A 20905-nucleotide genomic window follows, 5' to 3' on the forward strand; every position below is an offset into this window, starting at 1 on the left:
AAGGAAGGTGTGTAATATACAGGTGTAATATACAGAAATTCTTGGCAAGAGGGGAAGGATGGGTGGGCGATGCTTCCTAGGTCAACGTCACTTTAGTGTTACGCTCACCTGGCTCCCACAGGGGCGTCGATCTGAACTGGACAGCTGCGGTCTCCACCAATGTGACGCGTAGTGCCGAGATGACGGACTGGCCCACCTAGCTTCGTTTGCTTGGCCTGTAGGAATATTCTTCTGCAAATGGGGAAGGGAATTAACCACCCGTGGAGTTGAGCGTTAACCCCTCCCCACTCCCGCTGTTCTCCCCATTGATCACCTTTGATGTCCCCTCTTATAGTCTCACCTGATGGTTTGGAAAGATGAGCTCTCTATCCTGCATTGAGCGCAGGGGCGCGTAGATAACCAGTTGCTTCACTGGCTGGAAGGAATTGGTGAGTTCCAGAACAATATTGACTCAGATTCCCGGAAGACGCCGTACGTATGTAGTTCGTAAGAGTTCAAAATGTCTGACTTTCACTCTGCCCGATTTCTTGCAGGTTGCAGCATGACCCTAGCGAAGAGTTCCTCGTGGCAACCGGTAATATTCAGGTAAGGATTTGTATTATCCAACAAAGTTGAATAAAATAATGTCAGTATATAACCTGTTTTCTCCCTTATTCAGGCGCTGAGAGAAAGTCTGAAGTCTCAGGGAATAATGCCTTCGGTGGTAAAATCAGGTAAGTCTATTGTGGAGAGGAGGTTCCCCTGGTTTGTCCCTTTGTTTCACCTTGCTGTCTTTTTGTTTCCCCTTAGGGGCCGGGGTTCGGCGAGGATGCAGTGGAAGCTGCGCCGACGCGTGAAGAGGAATAGTACCCCCAGTGGTAAAATCAGGGAAGTCTATGGGGGGTAACTAATATTGCCTCCGTTTATTCCCTTGGCTCACCATGCTGTTCTTGTCTTCCCCTGAGCTGCCGGAGTGCGGCGGCGGGAACATGCAGAAGGATGCGGTGGAATGTGAAGATGCTGCGAAGGCCGGTGAGTTCAGTGCGGCGCTGCAGCATGCGAGGCGGCGCACATAAAATAACTTCTTTCTTCCAGCTCGAAGGCGCAGTGGATCGGGAATTCAGGTAAGGATCAAAGGTATGCTCTTCTTCTAGCCTTTTCTCCTCCTTTCTCCCTTTTTCTAGGAGCTCCAGGCTCGAGGCAAGTCTGGATGCAGACTTGCAGGCACGGTGAGCGTTACGCTGCTGGATGTAGAATAACACGAAGCGTGTGCTGCTCTTCGAGCGTGGTTTAAATAGCCTCCAAAGTAGTGCCAGGTAAGTATGCCTCCCCAGCCCCACCCGAGTAAAAAAAAAAGTCCCTAGGTAAAGTAGTCCCTTCCAAGCCTCTTTTGGCTTGGAGCTCTTGCAGCATGGTCTGCATCAGGTAAGTTTGCAGCATGGTCTGCATCAGGTAAGTTTGCAGCATGGTCTGCATCAGGTAAGTTTTAATCTATGAGCCTGGCGCCTATGGCGCCAGGACTGACACTCCATATGAGCCTGGCGCTATAGACGCCAGGACTGCACCCAAATAGCCCCTAGCAGGGGTTGCTGGGCTTGCTTGGAATAACTTGATGCCTGCTTCCGGGGTTGCTGGACTGGGTCTGGGTCCCCGGGGGTAGGCATCATGACAGTCGGAGGACTCTACGGATGCCGTCCAGGGCCTTGACTCAACGCACGACCCTGTGAAAACGCAAGTAGACTTGGATATATCAAAGATGAGGAATAGGTGGGAGGACACAATCAATTCGAAAGTGATATGCAGTTATCAATACAGTGCAAACAAGTAATAAGCACTGATGGACAATATGAAAGTATGAATAAAGTGAAAGCCAGTAATGAGCATCTTTGAACCAAGTGTAAAGCAAATGATAATGGACCATGTGAAAGCAAGGTGGTGGAAAAGAATAAACACCACAGAGTGATTTCCGTGAAATTCACGTTGTGGCATACCCAAGAGACTGCCAAGTCGAAATCGAATTGAATGTGAACTAATGACAGGGTCAGAGAGAAAGCCTGTGTTGGCAAGAAGATCCAAAGAGAACATATGTCTAACAAAGTGCCAAGGGTTATCAGTTGAGTGACCTAGAATGGGTGGATTGTGTGGTCCGACAACTGCGCCTAGACCGAGTGAGCCCTATTTGGAAAGTCAAGATACAGAAGCTGTCTTGTATAAGTGCTGGAGTGATTGTTCCTTTCTTCAATCTATGTGAACTATTGCAAAGCCTGAAGGTTACAACGTTTAACTGCAATTATGATTGGAATCTGAGAGATTTTAATTGTCTAGTTTTGAAGCTGGAAAAGTTGACTTCTTGAGCAAGGGCACCACAAGACTTTGTGAACTGTGTTGAACTTGGGGAAGGGGAAGCTGACAGCAAGCCAGGAGCTGGAAGAAGCTCAGAACTTTATGCTGGAACACGGTTTATTTGGTTGCTGACATCCCTACACATTATATATCTTTAGTTGTGAGGGCAAGTAGAGGTTGACACAGATGGCCTTTTCAGTTGTATGTAATAGCGCAGACTGTCATTAGTTTCTTTTGGTAGTGCAATCCCACCATAGCATAGGGCAAGGTAGGCCTTACTCCAGCCTGACATTTAAGAATAAACCTTTTTTGTAAAAAAAAGTGAATCTGTTGTCTGTGTCTTACTTCATGATTCCTTCATAGGTCATACAGCATGCGGTTTAGTACACATCTTGCAGTTTTATTTTGGATACTTTGTAGCAATTTTAAGTTTTCTGAAGACCAACCCATAGAGAATCACAGTATTCGTATTTGCGCACTGGTGATCGGGCACATTCATCCTCTTACTCCTTCTGTATGCCATTTTTCATTCCTTATTTCTATGACAAGGAATGTTCCTTTCTAGAAGCAAAGGATGGAAAACATGCAGAGTAGTGACAGGAATAATAAATAATTCAAGGGCTGCCAGCTGTAAAGCTTTGTGGTTGTCTACTAATATCATACGCTTAGTTCAAGAAGAGCCATTTAGAAGAAATAAACAGATCAGGTATTACATGGAGCTCTGCATAGCCCTTGCTATTCTATGGAGCATAAAGGGTTAAATGATCCAGCCCTCAAGAAAGAACAAAGCCCCCAATCCGGTTTCACTGCAAATACATAGAACACATGCTTGCCTTGCAGAGTTAGAAACAATATTAAAACACATTCATAAACCCAATTATCCAGGGGCATAACATTTCCAAATGAAGTGTAACTGATAACAATTAGTTTGACTATATAGCCAAAGAGTGGGAATATACTACTCTAAAACAGAATGCAGAGATACATGCTATAGGGGCTGGTCATCAAGCAGTACATGACCAACACACGAGGATTTGCAGCAAGTTGAGAATATTTGGTTGTAAAAGGACCAAGCACCAGTTTACCACTGATGCTCGAGAGCATCGGCATTCATGCAAGCATGCTAAGTACAGCTGATGCAAGTAAGACATGCTTGAAGGCCAGGGGTCGACATTGGAATTTGTGGAGCAGGAGCTGTAAATAGTTCCTGGATGTCATGATTTCCGTCTAACCAGGAGCGCTACTCATCGGGGCCTAGGAACTATTAATATCTCATGAATTAGTTCTCTGGACATTAAACGTTTAATTAATGGATACTCTTTTAAAAGATAAGCACATAAGACTAAAAGAAATGTAGAGATTGAAATAAAATATATTTATTTATAGGAATTTGACATTGAGGGATGCGCACACCAGAATAGCCAATCTGAAGTGCCTGAAAGATGGAGGGATTTGCTTTTCTTTCACCAGGTGTGCATGCACATATCAAGTCACACATCATAAACCCCTCTTACTATTTCTATGTAGTTCTGTCATTTGCTGACTATTCCTGTCTCCTGCCATTTGTGATGGGCAGAAATGTGATGCAGACCACGTAAAGTTTTAACAAATGCCATTTTTATTTGTTTTAAAGGTCAGATGAATGCCTCAGCATCCCTACCCTGACGAGGATTTCCCTGCCTAAAATAAACTAAAGGAAACACTAACAAAGGATATCTGTCCCTCACACTTATAACAAACCAATAAGGAAATCAGGGATGTAATTTGGGGGACTGTGGTCCCCTGCGACCCCTGAAAACATTTTTTTGGTTTAATTGAAGCTCCTGGGCTGTGGCCAGCACCATGTGGCTTTTCGTTTCTGGAGTGGCTAGCTTTCTTGTTCAGGCCTCTTAAAAAAAACAGGCGTTGCCACAAGTGTAAAACTTTGAGCAGTGACCCCAAATAAGAAAGAATAGGAAAAACAAATGTGCCTTTCTGGAATTCTATACAATAATTACTAGACTCATTAAAGGTTTATTTCAGGCACACTCCAGGGGGTGGGTCACTGATATAGTCTGTTCTCAAACACATCAAATTCACAATGTAGACAAAAACCTCCAAAAAGCATTTAGAGTAGAATAAGCATCAATTTCAGACTAATTATTTTGCTTTTCGCAAGGTGCAATTATGTTTTTTTCCTGTCGTTGTCATGATCACCACAAGCTATTCCATCTCGGTGTCCTCTGTCACATCACAAAATCCTTGTGCCTCAACCTTGTGTACCGTGTAAAAATGTTAGACCATAGCACATAAAGGGGCCCTTGATTTCATTGTGCCACAATTAATGCTTTGTTGTAATGTGTCTATCTTTCCTATCTCCCTCGCATGCTGTTGAGGATGTTTGCACGTATGAATTAACGAGTGCCCAGAGTGTGAGATGTCGTGCGAGTGCTGCTTGCCCTGCGTTGCTCTAAATTCTTTAATACACAGTTATGAATCCTCCCAATGGTATGTATTTTGCCAACCTCTGAAGCCTGAAAAGTAGATCTCCCCCCACGGGCTTGACATGTGGACAACTTTGCAGCAGACCTGCAGAAAAACTGACCTCCTGTTAAATCTCAGTTACCAGTTTAATGGTATCCACTGCAGAGTGTAATTTGCTTTCTGAGAACATTCAGACATGTAACTGCTAATTTGACTATAGCCAGTAAAAAAAAAAAATATATATATATATAATACATTACTCACCGTAATCGTATTTCTGATGCTTGTATCTGCTTAGATTCATATGCTGTGCATAGGTCGACATCTAGTGGAAGCTGCGGAGTATTAAAGTTTGTTTTTCGAAACTCGAAAATGGGCGTCGACACAGGGCGTGCCAGTAATGCTATCCCTAGTGTGACGTCCCCTGTACCCAAGATCCCTCACGCGTCTAGGATCCTCAGATTGTATTTTTTCTGACTCGAGGTAGCATGAGGAGTAGCGTGAGTACAGATAATCCAAGCAGAATAGATAGAAAAGGTAAGACTACAAGCAACCATGCGCCTTCTCTCAGAGGGGAGGAAGGGTGGGTCGCATGTGAATCTAAGCAGATACAAGCATCAGAAATACGATTACGGTGAGTAATGTATCCCTGCTGAGGCTTGTGGAATCTGCTTAGATCACATGCTGTGCATAGATTAGCAAGCAGTACCTGAAGAAGGAGGTGGGATGTGAGAAGGGTCATGAGCAAATAAATGTCTTAGAACCGCTTGTCCCACTTGTGTATCTGCCTTAGAATGGGTGTCAATGCAGTAATGCTGAGTAAAAGTGTGAATAGATCTCCAAGTAGCTGCTTTGCAAATTGTGTCAAGGGGTACATTTGCAATGAAAGCCAGAGTGGCCCCAATGCCTCTAGTAGAGTGGGCTCTTGGTGTGAAAGGCAGAGTTCTTTCAGAGAGTGAGTAACACAGCTGAATACAGTTAACAATCCACTTCGAGATGGCACCTTTAGAGACCCGATCCCCCTCTCTGCCTGTAGCTACGGAGACAAACAGTTGATCTGTTTTTTTTAGCGGTCTGGTCTTATTTACATAGTGGAGGACCACCCTACGCACATCTAGGGTGTGTAGTTTCACCTCAGCCGAGCTTTGAGGGTCCTGGAAGAAAGCCGGAAGCTCGATGGACTGGTTTACGTGGAATTTTGATATAAACTTAGGCGAGAACCTAGGGTGTGTGCGTAAAACCAGTTAGTCTTTATGGACAGTAAAGAAGGGATCCTGCACTGACGGAGCCTGAATTTCACTGACCCTTCTTATAGAAGTAATAGCTACTAAGAAGGCCGTTTTATAAGTCAGGTGTTTGAGACTGCTTTTATGCATGGGCTCGAAAGGGGGTCCCATGAGCTTGGATAGCACCACATTAAGGTCTCACCCTGGTGGTGGGTTTGAAATAGGAGGGTGAAGTCTCTTTACTCCTTCCATGAAGGCTTTAACTACTGGTACTTTCCACCACGAGACCTTGCTATGGGAAGTGGTGTATGCCGACAGGGCTGCCAGGTGTACTTTCAGTGAGTTAAAAACCAATCCTGCATCCAGCAGGTGGAGCATGTATGTAACAATAGTGGAAGGAGTGCAATCAACACGGTTGATTTGTCTACTCTGGCACCAGATAACAAACCTCTTCCACTTGTCAAAGTAACAGTGCCTTGTGTTTGGTTTCCTAGATTCTTTTAGGATGACCATACACCTCTGTGGTAAATTGAGATGACCAAACTCTATGACCTCAGGAGCCATGCTGCCAGGTTCATTGAGTTGGGTTGCTGGTGCACTGTTTGACCTTGGTGCTGGGACAGTAGGTTGTACCAGGCTGGAAGTTTGATGGGCTTGCACACCTCCATCCTGCGTAGGTGTGGGAACCACGGTTGTCTTGCCCACATGGGAGCAACTAGGACGAGCGTCATCAATTCTCTGTTCATCTTGTTCACCACCTTCCCGATTAGAGGAGTTGGTGGAAAAGCGTACGCAAACATCTCTGACCAGTTCATCCACAGAGCGTTCCCCTGGGAGTCTGGTTGGGGGAACCTGGATGCAAATCCTGGGCATTGTCTGTTTTCGCTTGTGGCGAATAAGTCTATAGTGGGGAAACCCCACTGAGAGAAGATATCTTCTACGACCTCTCTGTGTAGAACCCATTCGTGTTCCTCTGGGAGGGAGTCTCTGTTCAGAGCATCCGCTAGGGAATTGAGCTCCCCTGGAACATGTTGTGATGACAGGAAGATGTTCCGTCTGAGTGCCCATATCCAGATTTTCTGGGCAAGCTTGGACAGATTTGGCGAACGAGTCCCTCCTTGCTTGTTCAGGTAGAACATGGCTGTTGTGCTGTCCGTCCGGATTTGCACTGACAGGTTTAGTAGGTGGGTCTCGAACGCTTGAAGCGCTCTGAATACTGCCAGAAGCTCTAGCAGGTTGATGTGGTTCTTGGCCACTGAGGGAGACCAGAGACCCTGAGCTGTGTGGTGGAGATGGTGAGCTCTCCACCCTGTCAGACATGCATCGGTAGTGACTACTGCCTGTACTTCGGGATCGTAAAAGGGTTTTCCCTGTGCAAGATTCTCTCTTGTCCACAGTGAAGGCTTTGTACTAGTGTTGGCGAAACGACCACTAGATCGTCCCACTGAACACTTGCCTGAGACCACTGTTTCGCCAACCATTCCTGCATGGAACGCATGCGCAGGCACGCGTGGGGGACCAGGTAAATACATGACGCCATCATGCCCAGTAAACGCATTGCTTTGCGTACCGTTATTTGGTGACCGGACTGATAATGCAGAATTTGCAGTAGTATATTCCGAATTCTTTCCTCTGAAGGAAAGGTCAACCCCTCTTGAGTATCTCGGATTGCTCCTAGGAACTGTTTGGAGGTGCTTGGCGCCAGGCTTGACTTTTTCTCGTTGATTGACAAGCCTAACTCGTGGAGGAGGTCGATAGTCCTTTGAATGTTTGTCCTGCAAATTACTGGGGTTTCCCCCGTTATGAGCCAGTGGTCCAGATAAGGGTACACCGGGATTGACTCCATGCGTAGGTGTGCAGCCGCCACCACCAGTACTTTGGTGAATACCCTTGGTGCCGAAGCTATCCCGAAGGGCAGTACCTTGAATTGGTAGTGCCGACTGTCGACCTTGAAGCGCAAGTACCTTCTGTGCGCTGGGAACATGGAAATATGAAAATAAGCATCTTTCATATCCAAGGTTGCCATGTAATCCCCCTTTTTTAGGAGGGGGGGGATTACCTCTTGTAGCATGGTCATACGAAACTTTTGGGGCTTGACATACTTGTTGGCAGGCCGTAAGTCCAATACTGGGCGCATTGTCAAATCTTTCTTTGGCACAAGGAAGTAAGTTGAATAAATACCCTTGTTTACCTGGTGTCCCGGGACGAGTTCTATTGCGTCCTTTTCTAGCAGAATGGCGATCTCCTCGAGGAGAATCTTCTGATGTTCTAAAGAGTGTACTCTTTGTCGTGGAGGATCGTTCTGGGGACGCTGCAGTAGTTCTATACAGTACCCTGTGGATACTGTTGACAGCACCCATCTGTCTGATGTGATCCCTTCCCAAGCCTGGGTGAAGTTGGAAATGCGTCCCCCTACTGGGGTTGCGTGAGAAGGGACCCTGAACTGAGCGTCACTGCTTTGGTTGAGGCGTGCCGCCTCCTTTGCTGGGGCTGCCTCTGCCTTTACCACGTCCTCTCCTATTACCCCTGCCGTAACTCTGGGTAGACTGTTGGCTGTTGTTCCACTGTGTACCCTGCCCCTGGGAATAGTTAGATCCTCTCTGGGATTTTTGGCCGCATGGGCGACGAAAATTACTATTCCCTCTCTTGTTAGGGGGTTTATTGGTTAACTGTCCAAGGGACTGGAGTGCCTCGTATTCGTCCTTGGCATTCTTCAGTGCATCTTCAACCGCCTTACCAAACAGATTGGCTTCCACTGGTTTGTCCAACAATGATGCCTGGGTTTCTGCCTTAAAACCAGACTGCCGTAACCACGCATGTCTCTTGATAACAGTGCCTTCTGCTATCAATCTGCCTGCGTTGTCCGCGGCGTCAAAGGTTGCTTTCAAAATGCAACCAGACACGGCTCTACCCTCAGCGGACATCCGGGCTAACTGGCCCTTTAAAGGTTCCGGAGCAGAGGCTATGAGTGCCGCGACTTCTTCTCACTGATGGCAGTTGTAGCTGGCCAACAGGGTGGTGGAGTTTGCAATCCTTGCTTGATAGGCGGACGTTGAGGCTACTTTCCTGCAGAAACCATATAGTTTTTTGCTCTCCTTGTCGGGAGGAGCTTCGGACGAAGACAAGGGTGTTCCAGCCCTCTTACGAGTGTTAGTGACAACTAGGGAGTCTGGTTTCAGATGTCCTCTTATATAGAGAGGGTCAGACTGGGCTGCCCTAAAAAGTTTTTCAACCCTGGGATTGACTGCTCTGGTGAGGTTCGGGTTCACCAGAGACGGGTCTATTCTTCGCTGAATGGACTTAAGGATAGGGATGGTCTGGGCAACAGGCCTCCTTTCTCCCACTAACTCCTCTGCGAAGTCCCTCTCCTCCTGGACACCGTGGGTGTCAATATGGTAATGTTCTGCTGCACGTGCGAGAACCTCGTTTAGGAGGCGTTGGTTATCGACAGGGGAGTCGGTAACTGGGGCTTCGTTTTCTACCGGGGAATCTACTCTGTAGGTTTCAGGGTATTCCTCTTCCTCTATTTGGTCCTCATCATCCCCATAGTAGCCCGTCCCGGTTTGCTCTTCTACCATGCCAAAATCTTGGTCCTCACCAAAGGAAGCCTCTCCTTGATACAGCGAGTATGGTCGTGAGTAAGGTTGTACTTCGAAGGAGTCTGTAGACCTCATTGGTGTCTCAAACAAGGGCTTCTTACTCGGGGGGATAGGATCGTTAGAGCCTGAGGCTGTCGCCCCTTGTGGATCATACGAAAGGAAATGGTCTGGATTTTTATCATAAAAGTCAGCCCAAGAAGACATCCTTGACATGACCCTATCTATGTCTTCACTCGACCATTTTTTGGAACTGGGAATGACTCTCTCAGCAAGTCTCTGGGATTTATCTTGAGTAGATTTGCTGGTTTTAGGCATATCAGCAGACCTGGTCTTGTCTGTCTGTTTAGGGGGAGTGGTGTGTTTTACAGGTGTGGAAGAGTGCAAAGGCTGCTTCTTCTGCGGTTTTCCCCCCTCCCCGTGAGTGGAAAAATGTTTTCCCTGTCCTTTTGTGGCTCCGGAGGTTTTCGACGCCTGGCGTGGAGGACCGGGGGTAGAGTCCCTGTCCTTCGAGCGTGGGGCCTCGCTGATCTTGTCTGTGGGCTCAGACTCCTGGAGCGCGGCCTGGGGGTGGAAGTCGTCTTCGTCCTCCGACGATCGAACTTCTGTTAGCCTAGGGAGCGAGGCACTCTTGGCAAGAGTGGATGATTGCCTGGAGTCATGCGGCGATCTCGATCGAGAACGCCCAGAGGACACCGAATCGGACCGTTCTGTTTGTGCCTCTTTCCGAGAACTCGACGTCGTCGAGTCTCGGTTGGACTTCGTGTGTTTAGTGTGTGTGGTGTGTGAAGCGCTTCTGTCGCCGGGGGTCTTCCCCATAGCCGCCCTGCCGGACGACCTTCCGAGGTCGGGGACTTGCGCTCGGCTGTCCTTCGACGCCGTAATGTCCTCGCCGTCCGAAAGTACGGCGTCGCTGGCGTCGCTGCCGTCGCCCTCCGCTGCCATGGCCGCCTGCCTGGGTCCTTAAGTGTCTTAGGTTTAAACCTACTACACGCTCTGCAGTTCGCTTCGGGGTGGTCCCTCGGCAAGCAGAGATTGCACGTGGCGTGCCTGTCGACCCAAGGGTATTTGCGATTGCACTTGGGGCAGAATTGAAAAGGGGTACCCTCCATACGCACCTTGAGGCAGCGGGCTGTTAAGTGTAGGAAATGTATAAGGTGTACCTATATACCAAGAGTGTAGAGTATGTACAACCCCCCACTCTCCCCACTTGCAAGGCCGAGGCCAGAGGCCTTCCAAGGCCCGGGCCGAGGCCAGAGGCCTTCCGAGGCCCGGCCCGAGGCCAGAGGCCTTCCAAGGCCCGGCCCGAGGCCAGAGGCCTTCCAAGGCCCAAATCCGTCTTGCAGCAGCCGACGGTCGATTTCTTCTCCAGCCGGCGTCGAATGTCGAAGTTCGACGTTGGGATGGGGAAGGATGTAAATAAATTAATATTTTAGCAAAGTATGGCTAAGGCCAGGGGACTCCGCAAAATGCTTCCGACCAGTATGGCGGAAAAAAACAATCTGAGGATCCTAGACGCGTGAGGGATCTTGGGTACAGGGGACGTCACACTAGGGATAGTATTACTGGCACACCCTGTGCCGACGCCCATTTTCGAGTTTCGAAAAACAAACTAATACTCCGCAGCTTCCACTAGATGTTGGCCTATGCACAGCATGTGATCTAAGCAGATTCCACAAGCCTCAGATAGATATATATATATATATATATACCCCCCCCCCCCCCGGCAAGGCTGATACTTCTGAGGTTCATAAATGAGTACCAGCAAAGGTTTATTATTTATTTGCATTTGTAAAGCGCTCACACAGCCCGGGTGCCATCGAGGTACTGTTGCAGGAATATGTCTTAGTTGCTTATTTATAATGCGCTTAATACCTGGTGGTTTCTAAGCGCGGACCCGGGGATCGTACCTGTGTTGCTTTGTGTCATGTGGTTTCCAAGGCGAGCACGTTGCGCTTGAGCTATCCTGCCAGGTTGGGTATTGTTTTCTATATATAGCGCATGAGCACAAGTGCTACATAATAGCACATAATTATTTGTCTCTCGACTTCTGCTTGCATTCACAGTAATTTGGTAATATGAGCCTATATACACACACCGATATTAGTGATACATATGATGATCCATTCTTGTATGAAAAGTAGATCACATTACAGTGATATCGTAACCATATCTTTTGTTGTGTAGTTAGGAACAATGCTATGTGATGACACTTCCTGTTTTGTCTGAAGGTGAAAGGTTGTGTTCCATCACTTCCCGTGATGTCACTTCAGGGTGGTGTCAAATGACATCACTTCCTGTCATGTCAGAGGTGAAGGGTCATGCAATGCCACTTCGACTATCCCTGGCATTTTGGTGAAATGGCATCCCTGAAGGAAATGCATGGCAGTCCAAAATAACACCCATTTGAATTTACAATGTAACCACAGTCTCTCATCACAACCTTGGTGAATTCCCTTTCCCCAGGTTTACCCATGATTCGGTGCCACATTTAAAAAAAAAACACAAGAAATCCTGGATTTAAACAAAAGTTCAATCACCGTCTTATATCGCTACAACTGGTAAATGGAAAGTTCCAACACAAAAAGTAAAAAGCTTTTCTTTCTCAAACAAGTTCTCAGTTCATAAGATTTAAGTTACTTACCTGTAACTATCTTTCTGCAGCATGGGTCTGGCATGGATACACATGCTCATAAATATTCCCAGTCGTCAGGTTGGAAATCCTCGGTAAAAGAAAAAAACAGTTACACTTTCACTTACAAACTGTCTTTCTCCTTTAAACCAATCACTGTCCTCTGGGTCATACTGCCCCATGACAGTCCTCACCCTTGACCCCTCCTCTGGCAGCCATCTTCATATTTGCTAAGCACGTAAAGTGGCAGTATGACCAAGAAGAGCTGCAGAGGGGTCGGGGGGGGGGGAGGGTTCGCATGTGAATCCATACAAGACCCATACTGGAGAACAATAGTTACAGGTAAGTGACTTAAATTTAAAAGAGAGGGGCGTACATCGCACAACCCTCGATTTATGGAAAGTCAGGTATGGTTGTTTAAAGGATAGGGCCTGGATCTCACCTACCCTTCTGGCAGAGGCGATTACCACCAGGAAAACCTTTTTCCAGAAAAGAAACTTGAGCCGTGTCTGATGCAGAGGCTCCAAGTACCCCGGCACCCCACCCCATGAGCCTCCTTAGAACCCTGTTGAGATCCCACACTAGTGCAGCATCCTTCCCCGGCAGAAAACATCTGAAAAGTCCTTTCTGAAACTCCTTGACGAGTCGGTGGGACCTAAGGGAAGATCTTCCCATTGACCTGGTAACGGGAGATCGCCACCAGATGTACTTTGATGGAGGTGTGCCCAAGTCAGACCTCGGCCAACGATTGCAGTACGGCAGGATCTGTGGGGCCGTGACCCTCAAAGCGGTAATCTTCTGTGACCTGCACCACCTAGCGAAACACTTCCACTAGTGACTGTAGCACTTAAAGGTCGACAATGCTCTGGCTTTGGCGAGGACCTTCCTGCAGTCCGCTGGCAACTCATATCCTCCACACAGTAGGGCTGCAGGAGCCAAGCCCTCAGGTTCAGCAATCGTGGGTCGTGATGCAGTATTGCGCCTCCTTCCCTGGCGAGAAGATCCAACAAGAAGATCCGGAACTACTGGCAGCTTGACCCGAGGCAATGCTGACAGGTTCAGAAGGTCTGGGTACCAAATCTGCTTCGGCCACGCCGGGGTGATATGCATCACCCTGCAGTGACGGTGTTTTGAAGACTCCTACCATGGGAGGAAACGCATCCTTCCCATGAGAAGGAGAACACGTCCCCCAGGCTCCTCGTTTGTTGTAGCGAAGCAAAAAAAAGTGGGCACCACACTCAAATTCGGACAAAAAGTTTCAATATAGTTCGGTAGAAGAAAAAGTTTAATTGATTGAATTGGAATCTTCAGGAGCAGACCGAGAAGGGTTTAGGGACACCCAAACTCAAATATCAGTGAGGCAAGAAGCTAAGTAGAATAACCCAGCTACTCGGTCGCTCTCTGTGTGTACCCAGACTGGGTTTCAAATTAATATGACATAAGTCTCAAGGATAATAGGTGTAAACTCAGACTTAATTCAAAATAATCTCAAGACTTCAAAGTTTTTCATAGGATTTTATGCTCCTGGAAATTTGTTGCAAATCTTTCAAATAAATGAGGAAACCATCAGCTTATCAACAGTGTAACATTCATATGCCAATGCATTTCGGAGAACACTCCTTCAGGGCGAATCTTGAGTGTTTACAATGTAACTCACAATGTGCACGCAATGTGTAATGACACATAAGAGATTGACATTGGTAATTGAAAAATAAAGGAAACGCATAATAAAGAAAACGTACCACATTCATGATGTTTCCACAATTCAAACCGCACATGTAAACAAATAAAAGAAACCAAATGAGTTGAGATGGCCTCCTGTAATAAGGCCAACTGTATCCCTTGCAGTTTCAAATATTGGCTCACACTGATCCTTTTCCCTTTCTTCCCAAATCCCTGCACATTCCAAGTGCCGACCCTAAGGTGGTTCCCACCCTTGCCACAGTCTCTATTTTTCCTGCCCCGATCCATTACGGTTTTGAAGCTCTTGTCCCTGGCACCTTTCCCCTTGACATTTAACCACTTTTAGGTCAATCTTATCTTATCCCTTCCCCCCAACAAACTGTCCCCAAACTCGTCAACTCGCACTTCCCTCAACTCCTGGGTGTCAACTTGCCCTCCCACCCCCCCACCCATTCAATCGCTTTGCACCATCGCCGTTTCCTTACAGTGAGCTTACACCCCCCACCCCCTGTCAAGTTCGGCGATCGATAATTGGGCATCTTCAGTGTCCCATTATACTATCCAGTCTGTTGATGGTCTCCTCACTCCAGGGGCTGGAAGACCGACAATGGAAGAACTGCCTCCTTCGGTTCTCTACTATCCAGCCAATCCCAAGCAACTTTCAGGGATGTGAACATGAAGGGTCGTCCCCAGTCCATTACCTTTAGCTTTGCCGGGAAAATTGTCAAAGCGTAGGTTCAGCTCACAAAGTCTACCGCGAGCCGAATAAAAGGACCTCCTTTGTTTCTGGACCTCCTGTGTAAAATCTGGGAAGATCAGAATACTGGTATTCTCCACTTCAAAGTATCCAGTTTTTCGCACCACCTGTAATATCGTGTCACTGTCTCTGAAATTTAGCATTATCGCTCTGGGCTGGGCTAGCCCCCTGGAGGCGGGGGTCTGCCCGGCACCCGATGTGCTCTCTCCACTGTGAAGAGCTTCGATAAGCTTTTCGGACGTAGGGCCTCCAGGATCAGTTTTTCTACGTACAATTCCGTGCTAGGTCCTTCCTGGCCCTCCAGAACCCCCACCATGTTGTTACAACGGGAGCAACCTTCATAGTCCTCTGCTTACACCTCAAAACCTCGTGTCGCTCCCATTAGGCCTCGTACTTTATTCTCGAGTGTGGTTAAGTTGTCCTCCACCGTGCTTACGCGCTGCTCCACCTCAATCACCCTTTTCGCTAACTTTACACAGGTCAGCCCATAGCAGAGACACGTTCATTCCCACCTCCTGTACTTTTCCTTCCAGGGAGGTTCTGGATTCCTGAATGGCAGCTAACAGTCCTTCCTGCCCAACTCCCTTGCCTCTCTCTGCTCCCGATCCCAAGGCATCGTTCACGCCCTCCTGGCCCCTTAGACGTTTTCTGCTTGGGGGCAGCATAGTGGTCAATTTTTTTGCTGGCCTTTCACCATTGTGCTAGTGTCAGTTGTACGTTCTAGATCATGTGGGGTAGGTTGCCCGCAGTGTTCACAGTTTCCAGAGAAGGACTCTTCTAGCATCACTTATTTGTGCCTTCTCTGCTGTAGCCTGTATGCGGAGGGCAGCACCCTCGTCTCAGTATCCGCCGGAGTCTCCTAGTGGTTCACTGGTGTTTTCCCCCCACCTCCTCTTTGTGGCAGGTGCTGTAGCACCGTGCTTACCCTTGTATGACTCCACTCTTTCTCCACCTTTCCTTCTTCTATTACCTCCTCCTGCGCATGCCACTGATGGACCAGTACCGCTTTCTCTGAGCAATTTTTCAAATCTCCCTCTGCGGCCAGTCAATCTATTGGATGTGTCTTGTGAGAGGTCCGGCCTCATGGCCCCTCAGTCCACCAGGCCCCCCCCACCTGATTTTGGGGAGGGGCTACTACTCCTCGCTGTCAGGATTCTTACCATCCAGACCACTTCCCCTTGTTGGATCCTGTTTGCGTTTCCCTGACTCCTGTTCCTTCTATGGAGTCAGATGTGTGCCTTGGTGGGGTTACTTCAGCACACCCATGTCCTCACCGACAGCAGGGACTTATCCCTATGTTGTGGATTTTCACCAGCTTGTCCCTCTTAGCTGCACCTATGCGCACCCTCCCTGCCCCCTCTTTGAGACCACTCACCGAATTCACTGGTTCCTACTCCTACTAGCAGCAGCCATCTTGCGGTCTCCTTCTCCGACGCCTTCCCTCGCTGCGTCTGTCCACACACCTGCACAGAGGATTACTCGCCAATTTAACTCCTGGGATGTTCAACACTATCCCGTCAAGTTTTGCTTTCAGGGTGTATTTCAGCAGGATCTATGGCGAATATTTGTGGGGCCTGGAGCAGGAGCTCCGGAGCTTTACCTCTGCATCCGTTGTTCGCTTGTCACGCCCCCCTCCCAATATTCTTTGAAGGAATTGCGTAAGAATCCGACAGCAAGCTTAATTCACAACGAATTGGTAATTCTTTTAAGCTGTCATTTTTTCTTAGTCTTTTGTTCACTGTACCTTTGGGCTTCAGAGGTCTCTAGCTTTTCAAGTTTTAACATCTTTATAAGGAGTTTTATTCCAAGGCCTAGGAGTTTATAATTGATCTCATTCCTACTTCCAGGCGGACCTTGTGGGATCACTAAATGGTTATTGCAACAAGCTTTTACATTCTTTGGTATTATGGAGTTATCCAACCTAAAAGATGGCAAACACTGTCTCATTCCAGATTCCTCTCATTCCCCTGGGCATGATCTCCTCCCAGGTGATCCTCCTGCAGAACACTACCCTCAAGGTCAGGATCAGAAAGCATCTGCCTTCCCCTGGACACCTGGGAGGAGACTTTAGGCAGGGAATTGGTGAGGGATCTGTAGGATTCATCACACATTCCTCATCGAGTTCCTTTCTCTTATTTTCTTTTACATTTCTTTCGCGTCAGTTCTTCGGTCATGCTGCTAGCCAATAGCCATCTTTGCTGGAACATTCAGAACTCTGCCACTACATGGTATCTGTTGCTTCTTCAATCGCTGGTGCGGGTCATTTATTGCCACAACATTTGTATTTTCGTTTCACCTTGCCCATTCTCGTCTTTCTTCCGCTGCTCCTGCAGAACAAGGAGCAAATACATAGACCACAAATCTACCTTTAAACCATAAAGTTTTTAAATTCTTTCTAGGGGTTTCCCAATACACATTTCACACACATTCCCAGACACTGAATGTCAGATGGGCATAGTTGTAGGTCACCAAACACAAGGAGCTAAAAGTAGCTCCTGGCTGCGGTGGTGTCAAGCTAGGCAAGCTTTCCTCCGCTATATCCAGGTGTTAAATCGCTCCAAGCAATTTCGAACCCTGAAGGCCATATGCCCATTTCTGATTGAGAAACGGGAGCAGAATTCATGTTTTACTATTTTTTCGAAGAACAGCTGATGTGTTTTACTGCAGGTTTCACACCCAACAACCAAGTTTACGAGCTAATGTGTATTTTGAAAACAACAATTGAGGACCCAAGTTGTAAAAGGAAGAAAGAACACAAAGATTTGTACGCAGGTTTAGGGGATGTTCGTTTCAGCAGAGCAGCAACATTTTCATAGATTATATCATGCTCGCTATGCTTTCCCAACCCAGTCGCCATACAAACTTTCCAGGCAGTGTATTTCTTGACCTTCTCTTGCACCATTTCCACACCAATCAGCACCACATTCCCTAGTGAGAAAGGTAAAAACACAGAAAGAGCAAGCAAGAGAGAAAGACAGATACAGAGAGGCACATACAGAGAGGGAAAAGAAGTGGGATGTAGTGATACTCAGAAATGAGAGGGAGAGATTGTGCCGTCGAGACTGGAGCTAGGATGAAAGTTAAGAGGCTGAAATTAGAAGTAGGATGGCTAGAACAATGAATCAAAAACCCAATCATAGGAAAACTAATATTCTATACTTTGTGCATGTGCAACATTTTATCAGAGCGGAGAGATGGGATGCACAGGGCAGTTTCACATTTCAGGGCTTAAGCATGTGAATCTGTAAAGAAAGCAATTACCTCTTCTAGCGAGTGGTGGTGTCCATCTCTTCCATGTCGCGCAGGGATGTAAAGGCAGCTTTTAACAGAGAACATAGGGAAACGGGAAAAAAATTTCAATAATTCATAAACACCATTTCATCAAATAAGTTTTACAAACCAAAATGCAATATATTGAACACAAAATCAAGTTCTCAGATAAAAGCATATTCAACATTCAAAGTAATGAACTGTAAAATGTTGCTGTCAAAAGCGAATACTCAAAAGTTGGATAACATATGGAACTATATAAGCGCCAAACTGGTATGGCTTAATGTTATTAAAACAGTACCTGCTTTCACCTTTTTGTGTTTATTTTAAAGAATAAAATATGACTAGACAAACAAGAGAACTAAACTAGAAGACAAAAGCATAAATTGAATTCATGCAAAAAAAAAAAAATTGGAATGACAGTCATGCATAATCTTAACCAAAAGGACAGGCAGATGAAATCAATAGAACGATAAACAAAAAAAACGATATGAAAACAGAAGATTCATCTGCCATAAAAATACACTAGCAAGAAATAAGACGAAATGCAAGGAGAAACAAGCAATGTACAATAAAAAACCGGTACACAATTTATTGAAACCAACTCCAAGTTAAACATATCGTAGAATAAAACAACAAGGATTAATAGGATACATTTTCTGTCAGAAAGGATGATCAAAACATGTACCCAAACTTCATATCATGCCGTTAAACATGATAAATCTTATATTTTGTAATTAGCATTCAATAGCTTAGATTCCTAATAGAATAGGACTTGTTTTTTTTATAGGCAACATAATTTTAAGATATGTATACCACATTTGAGCAGAAAATATGCCATAATAAAGTTGTGACATTAATTGGTAATAACACGGAGAAATGGGATTTAAAAAGAAAATATCAAAACTACAACTGTCCAACATGCAAGCAATGAGCCTAGGGCATGGGGACAGCGGCCTTGGCTGCAATCGGTGTGTAGAAAGGTAGCTTCTTACTCTTGGTCAGGATAAACACTTAAGCTTTATTAAGCTTCATCTCAAGTAACATCAGGATGTTATACGAGGAATACCACTGGGTCCCATCACCCAGGTAGACCCAGCATCAACTGACTCTGCAGACCCTTGACATGCATTCACAGACAAACATTCCACATCAACACAGAAACATTGATCTCATGCATTCACTAACAAGCAATATACAACATATCTCCTTCTCTTACTCTGGACACACACATATGCAACATCACATTACAACACATCTCACTTACACAGACATAAACCTACATACTCATGACAACGATGCACCTTTTAGAGAGGGTGTGCTACTCTGTGAAACCAGCGGGAAAGTACTATTCCCTTTACCACTATACGGTTACTTGACATCCTCAACGTTCCTCCTTTTGTAAGGCGAGACCATCTAACCATAACTCATCATACAAACACTCCCGTTTGTATGCGGTCACTACTATAGCATTACTACGTGCCATCACTGGAGGCGCTACCTCGCAGAAACCCTGTGATACACTCCCCTTTTTGCCAACCCAAGCTTACCTTATGGATATGGTGGGACTACCACCCTAAGGCTTTGTGAACTATTCTACCACACTTACCGATCAGCACTCACGGTGCTGCTACTGAGGGCGCTACCACCCAGAAACACAGCGGGACATTCATCCACATTCAAACTGTATCTTACTAAAAGATAGTACTGGAGGTGCTACCTACTACTCATAAACCAAGCGTACACCATGCTAATGCCAGGGGCGCTAGCACGCAGCTATCATTTTCTTTAATATGTACAATCACACACTCTCGTGCTGTACCATACTACACTCACCTTACAACACATTACACACAATGCATAAATTGGAGGCACTACTCCCCATAATACCATTGCGGGTACACAACTTTGCACATTAGCGGACTATACACTCGTCGTTATTCTATTATCTTAGGCACATTCTTCTTCTGCTGTTCACATAGTGCACTACCAACAACCATACCCAAGATAACATACGTTTTGCACTGATACGTTTTGCATAGTGTAGTCAATGTCAAGTTACATATGGTTTTGCTAGGACCAACGCAACTTGCTAAAAGTCTTTGCTGTTACTACAACATAACCCTGCAATTCCTCAAAATCATTAGTACTAACACCATCACTTTTTGCCACCGACACACACACACACAAACGTGCTCATCCTCACTGCCATAACAGACATCGAGCACTTCCATATGTAAATCCTCTAGTCATAACTTGTTTCTTATAATGTCCATAAATGTCAATATTTACCTAAAATTCCTCACAAAAGCAGTTCGATTGTACGCCTTAACTTTACACTTTCACTCGCTCACAAACCATACGTGCACTTCATGCTCCCTCATCACTGAACCTACTAGCTCACATTAAAACTGTACATCTAATGTAGGCTTTAATTTCCCATAATCCTCTCATGTTCTCCATAACATACTGCAGCCATTAAAAAGGATACATCTTCTGCCCCTACGTGGGGCACATCAGCTGTGCAGTCGCTGCTAAAACGAGACCTCTACTTCCATCCTGCTAACAGGAGCCTCGACTACAACACGTCTACTTTACTCGGGTTCTCTCCAGATGAAACTCGTAGACTCGCCCGCGTTCCAGCAAACGTTCATCCTTGCATTACTGAAAGAGCATGCATTGTCATCTTTTCCTGTCCCTCTGGACATCTTCACTTCTTGGTTCGCCAGAAAAACACTTTCAATACAGCGTCCCTGCTCCCGCTGTATTGCCACTTCACACAACGCCGTACTTGGATTCCATTTCACTTCTCTTCCGAGTCACGGTGCCTTAGCAGCCACAAGTCCTTTCCTGAGATGCATCTTGTGTCGGTCCTCTGGGAGCTAGCAGCGTTGTGAGGTATGCTGATCACTTTCATACGCGCCGGCCGGCAGTTTCAGCCCCTCTACATTGTACG

The 20905-nt window shown here is 46.3% G+C and overlaps 1 protein-coding gene across 2 annotated transcripts in view; it reads right to left on the minus strand.

Moving 5' to 3' along the window:
* PHTF2 (putative homeodomain transcription factor 2) overlaps positions 1–20905 on the minus strand; it is a 1000056-nt gene that overhangs the window by 739336 nt on the left and 239815 nt on the right. For both annotated transcript variants that reach the window (XM_069628039.1, XM_069628040.1), the window contains exon 2: positions 17941–17998. The gene's annotated coding sequence lies outside the window, so the exon portion shown is untranslated. The remainder of the gene's footprint in view (positions 1–17940; positions 17999–20905) is intronic.

The sequence above is a fragment of the Ambystoma mexicanum genome, chromosome 12, assembly GCF_040938575.1.
Source record: "Ambystoma mexicanum isolate Mex_15411 chromosome 12, UKY_AmexF1_1, whole genome shotgun sequence".
NCBI classification, from domain to species: Eukaryota; Metazoa; Chordata; class Amphibia; order Caudata; family Ambystomatidae; genus Ambystoma; species Ambystoma mexicanum.